At 50.4% G+C, this 9,954-nt stretch overlaps 1 long non-coding RNA gene across 1 annotated transcript; it reads left to right on the forward strand.

Annotated features, from left to right (window-relative positions):
* The first annotated feature begins 1,946 nt into the window (after window positions 1–1,946).
* LOC113913277 lies at window positions 1,947–6,642 on the forward strand. Its single transcript, XR_003517139.2, has 4 exons — window positions 1,947–2,189; window positions 2,770–2,910; window positions 3,951–4,064; window positions 6,512–6,642. It is a non-coding gene; the product is annotated as an uncharacterized LOC113913277 (long non-coding RNA).
* Window positions 6,643–9,954: the final 3,312 nt, after the last annotated feature.

A 9,954-nucleotide genomic window follows, 5' to 3' on the forward strand; every position in this document is an offset into this window, starting at 1 on the left:
CATTTCCCTAAGATCCTGGGTCCTCAGATCTGACCTTACTAATCACAGAAATGCACGCATCCTGCTGCTGCGGCCCTCCGCCCCTCGCCCGCCCCTGCCGGCGTCCTGTCCACCTGGGCAGGGTCTCACAGAGCGCCCAGGGCCCACACGGGCCTAGGAAGCATCTGACCCTTCAGGTTCCCCACCATCTCACTCTCCCCTGCACCTCCAAGTGCAGCAACCTTCCCAGGTCACTTGGCTAGCCAGCGCCCAGCCGGGATCCAAGGGCATGTCTAAAGGAGAAGGAAAACGTATCCTCCCATGTGGGTGAAAGTGTGGGTGTCCCGGCAGATCCAATGCCCGGACCAGGACACTGGTCTCTGAATTCCTCACAGTCAGCTCCATCCCTGGTGAGCTTCTCCCCTCACTGCCCCACAGAGCAGCTCCTCGCAGCTCCAGGGCTCCCAGCTGCGCCCTGCAAGTCCAGGGCAGCTGTGGGCTGGGACCACTTTAACTCTTGGGACCACCCTTGGCCTGAACCAGGGGAGTGGGATTCCTTGAGCCAAGGCATGGGGGGCAGCTTCTGGGAGTGCACGTGCCTCTGGAGCTGGTATCCGGGTGCCTTCACTGAAGGAGGGGACGTGGCTTCTGGACAGTGAGGTCCGCAGCGAAGAGAGGGCAGGGCTCACTTAGGGCTTCTGCACATGCACTCACCTTCGCCTTCCCATGCAGTGAAGCCAGATCTCACCCAGACGCACACCAGCTCTTAGCTCAGGACTCCAGGTGATGCCAAGCCCTCTCACCCCATCTGGGGGTAGCTCCTGGGGATCTGTGGTTGTCCCCATGACCACAGGAGAGGTAAACAAGGACGAATTGTAATGAAAGTTCGGGTGGAAAGGAGGAGAGCAGAAAACCCGCTGCACTGGCCGTTTGGGGGTGGACAGAACAGCCCGGGGCCCCCAGTGGCTGTGTGTCCAGCAGAGCATCCCGCAGGCCTGGGCCCATGGGTCCCTCGGGGATGGCGCCGGGGATGCCTTCCCGTCACCACCCTGTGAAGCCACTTTCTGGCTGGAGAGATCTGAGGGCCCGGGGGTTTGCCTGGGGGGGAGGAGACCCGCTGTAGGTTTCCAGTCTCTTGGCAGTACAACCTTTTTAACAAGTTGGGTTCTGCCCTATTTGTTTCCTGTTGGTTGCTTAGTAACAAGCAGCCCTGCTTCTCAGTCACTGCCTCTGAGCTGGAGTTCACTGGGGCGGGAACTCTGCTCCTAGAACAGGCCCTCCCTTGGCTCCACTTGGCATTTAAGTGCTTTGCCTCAGGGCTGCTCAGGTAGAAGGTGGAGGGCGCTTCCTCCCTGCCCAGTGGGGTGGCCCTGCAGGCCACGGAGACTCCACCTTCAGGACCAGAAATGAAGGCGAGCCAGTGGCCTGGGAAAGGCTTGAAGATCATTGTTCCCCTCCGCCTCCATCTTCCCTTCTCTTAAGTTCCTGCTTCCCTGCGGACACTGGCTCAGCCCCAGGGGGCGGGGGGTGGGGTGGGGAGAGATCCCTGCAAGGCTCTGGGTCCCCAGAGGGCCCCTGCTTTGGATTGCATGCCACAGGGAGACAGGTTTTCTGTGCGCCAAGCCATCGTCTGCTTGTCTCTGTCCGCAGCAGCTGTCCATCTCCAGAGGATCTATTCCCTGAGGGGCTTACGCTCTCTCTCATTTGGAATTGTCCTGCCATTCCCGAGTCCTGTGGCTGGCGGTCACCCAGTGCCAATGGCCAACCGAGGTCGTTTAGACACATGCTCGCTTTAAAAGGTCAAGGATGGCCAATCACTGCCCACCTCCAATGTGGCCAGTTCCATATTCATTCTGTATCAAGCTGCTCGTAACAACATCGCACTCCTGGACCAAATTATTTATTGGGTGCAAGTAGAAGAAAACCAACATGAATGACTTGAGCAATTAAAGGACTCCGTTGCGTGTTGTCACAGAAAGTTCAGATGGAAGCTACCTTCGAGTACAGCTGGATGTGGCAGCTCAGGTGCCGTGACGAGGGCCCCTTTGCTGCCTGGGCTTCGAAGCAGGGTGTCGTTTTTCCTCAGGGCTTCCAGCAGCTCATGTTCCTCGTTTGGATTCAATCTTCAGATGAGAGCCCGGGGCTTCCATCCAGTGGGGCCAGCTGAGCTTGCATGATCCCTGATGACCGGAAGGGATGGCGTCACTCGGGTGAGTTTAGGAAGAAGCTGTCAGCCCCACCAGGAGCAGCGGCAGCTCACGTTTGCATGGGACATGCCCTTAAGGAAGATTTTTGTCACAGTGACATGCTGAGTTTTAGCACAGGAAGAGCATGGACACAGGAGGCAGGCCATCTGCTCCACAACAAAACTAGCTGTGGGACCTGGGGTGAGCTCGTTAGCCTGTACGGGACTCAGTCTCTGCACTTGTGAAGGGCGGCCATAGTTCTGCGCTTATCCCTCCCATGGTCCCAAGGGTCACGTGAGATGGTGGGTGTGGGGTGCCCAAGCAGGGCCTGGCACCCTGTAAAGACTGAGTGTCTGCCGTGCATTTTTGATACATGCCAGAAATAAAAACTGTTAGTGGAATAATCGCAGGGAGTGTTCACAACCAGGCCAACAGATTAGACTTGGATCGAGGCCGTGAGGCTAGAGCTTGATAAGGTTGGACAGGGGTAATGACAACGACCTCCTGTTTCCGGGGAGCACTGAGCGCTGGAGGGTGTTCGAGATGCTTACTCTCTTAAGTGGGGTGAACATGCTCTTTGAAATGTCGCCTACCGCCCGCACAGGAACTCGGGGCTGATGACTTGAAATCATGGGGTGAAGTGAGAGACGCCTCGCCGTCTTGACAGTGTGAGAGCCTGTTGCGGGGCACGAACTCCTCCCTGAGTGAACCTGTGTCCCCGCGCACCCGAGCCGCGTCAGGACAGGTGGGTCCCTCCTAACCGCCCATGGAACAGGGTGGAGCGTTCGCGCCCCTTGTCCCTGTCGCCTGCACACACCTGCTCCAAGGCTGTACGGCGTCCAACTCCATGGGACGAGGCCACACACAGGTTAAAAAGAAGTTACATTTTTAACATTTAGTGGGGGCTCTTAAAGGCTCAGCCTGCCTTTCCAAGTATTTTCTGGTCCCCTTCTCTCTCTCTCTCTCCTCCCTGCCTCTCTTCTCTCCATATATATCTGTACATACGTACATGTCTGCAAATAATACCTCACCAGAGGGTCTGAGTGTTTGTGCCACGGGAAGGGGGTCGGTGGCGGGAACTTGGGCGGTGGCCGCACCACTGTGGGCCGCTGAGCGCCAGTGGCGTGTCGTCTCTCGGCTAAGTGGACAGTGCCCTCCAGGTGCTGGGGTGTTCCAAGATGCTTCTCTTGCAAACTAGGAGCAGCTTTCTAAGTGCTTAGGTGGGGGTCCAGTGCCGTCCCTGCCCATCCCTGCTGGTCCCTGCGCTGACGCCCCGGACTTGGAGGGACGGTGGGACACTGCTTGCACAAGTGACCACTGGGCAGGGAGTGACTGGAATTGACTTCGGAATGCCTGTTACACACGGTGTTACTCAAGCACTACCTGCCTGTGGTTGAAAGTTAGAAAATGCATAGACATGGGGCACCTGGGTGGTTCAGTCGGTGAAGCATCTGCCTTCGTCTTGGTCCTGAGATCAAGCCCCACATCAGGCTCCCTGCTCCATGGGGAGTCCGCTTCCCCCTCTCCCTCTGCCGCTCCCCCTGCTTGTGTTCTCAATCTCTCTCTCTCTCTGTCAAATAAATAAATAAAATCTTAAAAAAAAAAAAAGAAAATGCAGAGACACATTTTTAAAAATAAACAGCTCCAGATTATTATTCTCCTGGGATATAATTACTCGGGCATAGGATGCATTTTCACTTTCAAATGTTGTCATTCGTGCGGTATGAATAAAATTGTAATCGTGCTGTAATTATTATTTTGTAATCTGCTTTTCCTACTTGGCAGGATATCATCAGCTGGTTTTTCCCTATTTTCCACCCATAAAGAGATGCCTGGCTCTTCCCTACTCAGTGTGGTGCTTGGGGACCGGCTGATGGCCTTGCTGGGAGCCTGCTTCGGGTGTGTGAGTCTGATGCAAAGGTGCCCTCGTGTCTCGCATCCATCCTTTCCCTCCCTGTTACCCGAGTATACGGGAGTAGAGTGGGTTGCTAGAGTAACACCTCGATACCAAACAGAATGAGGACATATGTGTGCAGACCTGTTTTCTGCCGTCCAAGGGGAAAGAAGAGCTCCTGGGGCGGGGTGGGGGGAGGCGTCCTGAAGCGGAAGTCCAAAGGTGGGATGTAAACCACTCGCTGTCTGGGGCCGAGCTCGGAAAGACGCCAGGGCAGAAGAATACAGAGTATGACACGCACTGACAGCGAAGGACCCCGGCCTGGGGGTGAGGTCCTAGTTTCGACTCCTCTGATCTATCATATCCCGTCCGGTGAGTCACAGATTCTCCTCAAGCAAGGCACAACTTCCTCATCTGCAGAGTAAAATTAGAGGAGGTCGTGAATGGCAAGAGAACGTGTATGAAACACGAGGGAAAATTTGAAGGACCAGTAGAACTACAGTGTTCTTGTTGTTACACAAGAATAAAAAGTCTTTACTTTGTGTTACTTAATCTACTCAAGAGTCCCAGGTGAAACACTCTAAAATAGGTAAATGCACCCACGAGAATCTTGGCAATAATTATGGGATGGATATTGCTGGAATGATCAGTTAACCTGAATCAGATACCAGCGGCCTCACCGAGCAGGCTTATGTCCTCACTCTATCAGTACGGACCTGACCTGGCCCCTGCTTGGAGAAAAGCCAACGACAGTCCAGATTTACAGAGAAAAATTTAAAACCCAAAAGATTCTTTTAGAGGTTCCTGAGTGGCTCAGTCAGTGAAGCATCTGCCTTCGGCTCCGGTCATGATCCCAGGATCGAGTCCCACGTCGGGCTCCCTCCTCAGCGGGGAGTCTGCTTCTCCCTCTGCCCCTCCTCCAGCTCATGCTTGCACTCACACACTCTTTCTCTCCCTCTCTCTGAAATAAATAAATAAAATCTTTAAAAAAAAGTAAAATAAAAACCATAAGATTCTTTTGAAAGTTCCCTTCATTCATTTTAGGTGAATTATTTGTAATTCCACTTATAATTCGAACACACCTTTATGAAGTAATGGATACCATGGGTTTAGACCCAGAACTCACAGCATCTTGTTCTAACAACGCCACGCTGTATGACGTAACGAAGGTGGGGCCATGAGGAGTGAGGGCTGGTGGAGAAGCCACTTGTCACCTGTGTCAGTTTCTCTTCCTATGATAATATTTTCTAGGAAATGGCAGGTTGATCCCCTTGGAGATGACTCTCAACTTCCACTTTTCATCTAGAGGGTTCATAGGCGTTAGCTAGAGACAGTCAGGCGGAGCTCTTCCGAAGAGTTAATGACGCTCTTTCATGGGTGCGTTTAACTTTAACTACATGATCTAAGTTGGGAAATGAGACAAATATATAATAATCAAGCTGGCAGAAAAGTGCACTTAAAGCTGATTAAGTATTTAGGAGCAGACTGTCATTATACCTCAGGAGCATCCGGGGAAGCATCTACAGATCAACCTGGCGCCTTTGGGCCGTGTGTGCATTGGAAAGTTCTGACTGTGCCAGGTAGAGCACACAGCCCCCGTCACAAGGAATCGCATCTTTCAGGTTATCCTGGAAATAATAAAAGCCCTTTGCCAGCTGTCCTGCTGCCTCTTGCCACTTTAGTCACTCAGGCAATTTGTTTAGGATTATGGCTTGGAAAAAACTGATCTAATGCCACAAAGAATTTGTTCATTAAGACAATGTATCTAAATACATACACGGGGCTTTTGTCCTTGCAAAAACTGTCAGATGTGGGTTATACATTAATTACTATTCCAGTACGGGAAGGTGGTTAGTCAGGGTTCTCCAGAGAAACAACCAATATGAAGGGGAGATGTCTATGCATGGGTCGGTCCATCTGCCATCTGCAGCAAAGTTCATTTCAGGGAGTGGATCACAAACCGTGGAGACCCGTTCAGTCTAGAGTTTGCAGGGCAGGCCGGCAGGCTGGGGACTCGGGCAGAGGCCGATGCTGCAGGCTGGGCTGGAATTCCTTCTCCAGGAAACCTCCGTGTTTGTTCCGAAGGCTTCCAGCTTATATACGATGAGCTCCACCCACATTCTCAAGGGTAGTCTTTTTACTGGTGACTGATAGAAGACATTAAGCATGTCTATAAAATACCCGTGTGGACACAGCTAGATTAGTATTTGTCTGAACAGCTAGATGATGTAGACTAGCCAAGCAGACGTAGAAACTCATGGAGGCACTGACCTGCTTCCCGAGAGAATGCGGGAGTCTCGGCAGACTTCCTACTGTCAGTGACTGAATTTATACATAGGCCTTTTCCCCTACAACTTTCAGAGTCCTGGTGAATTTAATGTTTAACTCCTATGGCTGGGGGATAAACATACAAATGTTAAAATGTATTTTTTGTTTGTCTCCAACTCTTTAGGAGCTTTAAGGAAATAATTGCCTTTAGGATAGACATCTGGATGCTTTTAAAAAATAGCAGCATTTGGAAGAGCTGAGAGACAAAGTGCCGGGAAGCGGCCTTGAAGATGTGTGTGCCCGACATGCTGAAGCGTGATGTGTTTTTTGTGCTAATGTGTGCCTCTGAACTTCTTTAAAATGCCAAATTATTCTCTTCTGGGAGGGATGCAATCAGTTCTCTGCTGACTATTATAAAAAATGTAGATAAAAGCAAAATTTCAAATGCTGTTCTACAAAAATTATTGCATCATCTCTGGCTCATTGTGGAACTTTGTACGAGATGTGTGTTGATGTGTGGCTGTGCAGTCCTGCCTTGGCAGATGCAATCATCACCGGTTTTATGAAAAACGCAGTTTATTCATCTGTGCAATATAACCTCTCATGGCAACACGGGTGCAGCCAAGCGCAGCCTTACACAAATGCAGAATACATTTGGAACCCGGAGCATCTGAAAGGTCGTCTCCTGCCTTCCCCCAAAACACAATTTTCTGCTGGCGGATGATGGAAAGTCTGACATTATAACATTGTAACTTGATTATAAAGCTTTGATTCATGATATCATGCCAATGCCACAGGAGGGGCCAATGACACGGAAGCTCTTAACTACTTTCATTTTGCAGGAACCAGTTTCGAATCTTTCCTGATCTGATTCCTCCAGCAGGGAGGAAGGGGCACCCGCGGGCCACACGCCTGTCGGAACCGGGCTCGCTGTGAGCGCCGCGGTGCTGCATGCCCTCTTGCATTCCCACCTCCCTGTTTCATCCAGAATAAACCTGACCGCAAGTGCTTTTGAAAACCTAGAAACAAAAGTGTTTCGGCATAACTAGGTGACAGTAAGTGCTAATGATGCAAAGAACAACTACAGGAGGTAGAAAGTTCTGGAAGGGAGGGAGAGTGCGGCGGGGAGCAAGACGTCTCGTGACCCGAGCCTGGACAGGTAAGAACAGGAAGATCAGGAAGATCACTGCCGTCGAGGGCTCTGAGACTTGCTCTGAAGATAACCGCTAATCATTAAAAATTCGTAAGCGGGGCAATCTAAGATCATATGTGCTCGGAAATATGTCACACCTTTTAACATGTCCACATGCTCTTGAAGCAAACACCGATTTCTGGAATCACCCTTCTGGGTACCTTGGGTTTTGCAGAGGATATATTGACTGATTTGCATGCTGTCTTCCGTTTCCTTCCCACCGGCTTCACCTTGTACCTGCAACACTCCAGGCACCCGAGCTTCCCGACCCTGCGGAGAGCCCGGGCTGAGGGGCCTTCTGCGTCCTGGTCTAGGCGGAGCCCGGCGCCCTCTGGGTCTCTCTCAGGGGACTGTGGTCACAGAGGAAGGGCTCTGGCTGGTAGGGACAGCACCTCAGTGGGGCACTGGTCTCGAAGACAGAGATTGGGAACGGGCAGGGAAAGCTAGTGTGCAGAGTAGGGAGGAGAGGAGCCGGCAGGCCCAGAGGTCTTGAGCAGGCGGGCCTGGCTGCGTCCAGCTGAGGGCAAGGAGAGACCTTTCAGCAGGAAATGTCCGCTTGTCAAGGGCTCCAGCTTCATCACAGATTTGGTTGCTAGGTACTCTGCATCTGTTCAGAAAACCCAGTTTTACTTGAGCTACTTTGAGGAATAGCTGTCTGGTTCTTACCTCCTGGCCATCGTAAATTAGCTGGAAAATGCCTGGAGACCCATGAAATGGGGCAATTAAAAAAAGTGGAAGAGTGGGAAAGTGTTTTCCATAACTAGACCACTATAAGGCTGAATGATTATTGAGATTTTGTTTTTGGTTACTCTTATTTACTTCTATTTCTCTCTCTTCATTTTCATTTTAAGAATAGGTCTAAGAGGGTCTTTTTTTGTAGCATGTTGTAAACCCTTTGTAAATATTTGTAAATGAAACAATAGAATATATTTGAGTTAAACTTTTGTAATTTTATATTTGGAAAATGATTTATAAGAATGTGTTGCCTGACACTACTGGATTTGGAATATACACCCAAAATCATCAGAAGTTGGAATCACACACACACACACACACACACACAGAAGTAGCATATCATAAAATATTTCTGAATCCTTGGGTATAGTTCAAAAAGCATAAGGTCCTGTTTAGGGGATATATTTTTCAATCTTGTTGAGTTTAATTACATCATTATGAGAAATAGTTGAAAAGGTATTTCCATGGTCGTTTATTTTATTGCTGCTTGGAAGCCAAATAAGCAATGGAAGACGTAAGACTTTCTCCTCGCGATGATTTCTACATCTAGACAGGGGAACATTAGAGGAACACGTGTAATTAGAAAAAGTAATGTAAAAATTATAAATGTCACCTTTATGGTGACCAAGGGAGATTGTTTAAATAATCAGAAACCTGTGAAGTTGTTTAGAGCATTTTTGGAAGCCATCCTGTGGAAAGCCTGCCTGGGAATGGTCTGTGTCATGAAGTCCAAGGCCCCAGAAGACAGCAGGGGTGGTGAGTGCCCGCAGCAGGGGCTGGATCTGTGCTCATGAGCTCCAGCGCCTGAGGCACAAGCTCTCCCTGGGCATCGCCCTGCAGCAGCTACATCATCAGTTTCTGGAAGGTTTTCCTGAAGCCCAGGCTATGGGGTTGCTTCTGTATGTGTTATATGTCTATACACTCTCTGCCCCTTTACACCACATACAGTTTATATACATAATACAGAATTTATAAGCTGCTCTACACACTGCCTTTTTACACTTAGTGATATATTAGTGCTCGAGTTGTATACTAATTTCTCAACTTCTGAATAGAACTTGGTTTTATGAATGAAGCATCATTTAATCGGCCAGTCCCACAGGGAGCCAATTAGGTTACTTCCAATCTTCTGTAACAAGTAAGCTGCAAAGAAGTACCTTGCACCTAAGTCATTTTATGCCCACGTAAATGTATCTGTGGTCCCATTCCTGGGTCACAGGGATGTGTTGGGGAGTCGTTGGGAGGGTGACCGCCTGCTGACCTTGGCTGATGTGTTGGGGGGTCATTGGGAGGGTGACCACCTGCTGACCTTGGCCGGCCAGCCCTGCACTGCCTTTGGACTCTCTGCTCTGCTTACCGCTAGGAGCTGTTTCGGGGGGCGGCCTTGAGAGAGCAACGCGGTATGGAGGACATCTGGATGTGGCTGAGCCCTCTTAAGGTTTCTCTGCAAACTTGAAGACGTGGCAATTGGAGACCTCCTTGCCTTGGGGCCCAGGACAGGCCCTGTAGGTAGGTTCCCTGGCCCTTACACCTGTTACCTGTTCATCTGGGGTGCCTTGCCCCATCCTTTGGTCTCTCCCGCCCTCTGAGTCTTGGGCCAGTTTGCAAACCAACAGTGTGTACGCTATGTGGATAATGTTGCCAAATTGCCTTACTCGTGCCTCAGAGTAGAGCTTTCTCCGGTGTGGATCTGGGAGGAG

Source organism: Zalophus californianus, chromosome 14 (genome assembly GCF_009762305.2).
Source record: "Zalophus californianus isolate mZalCal1 chromosome 14, mZalCal1.pri.v2, whole genome shotgun sequence".
In the NCBI taxonomy this organism is placed as follows: Eukaryota; Metazoa; Chordata; class Mammalia; order Carnivora; family Otariidae; genus Zalophus; species Zalophus californianus.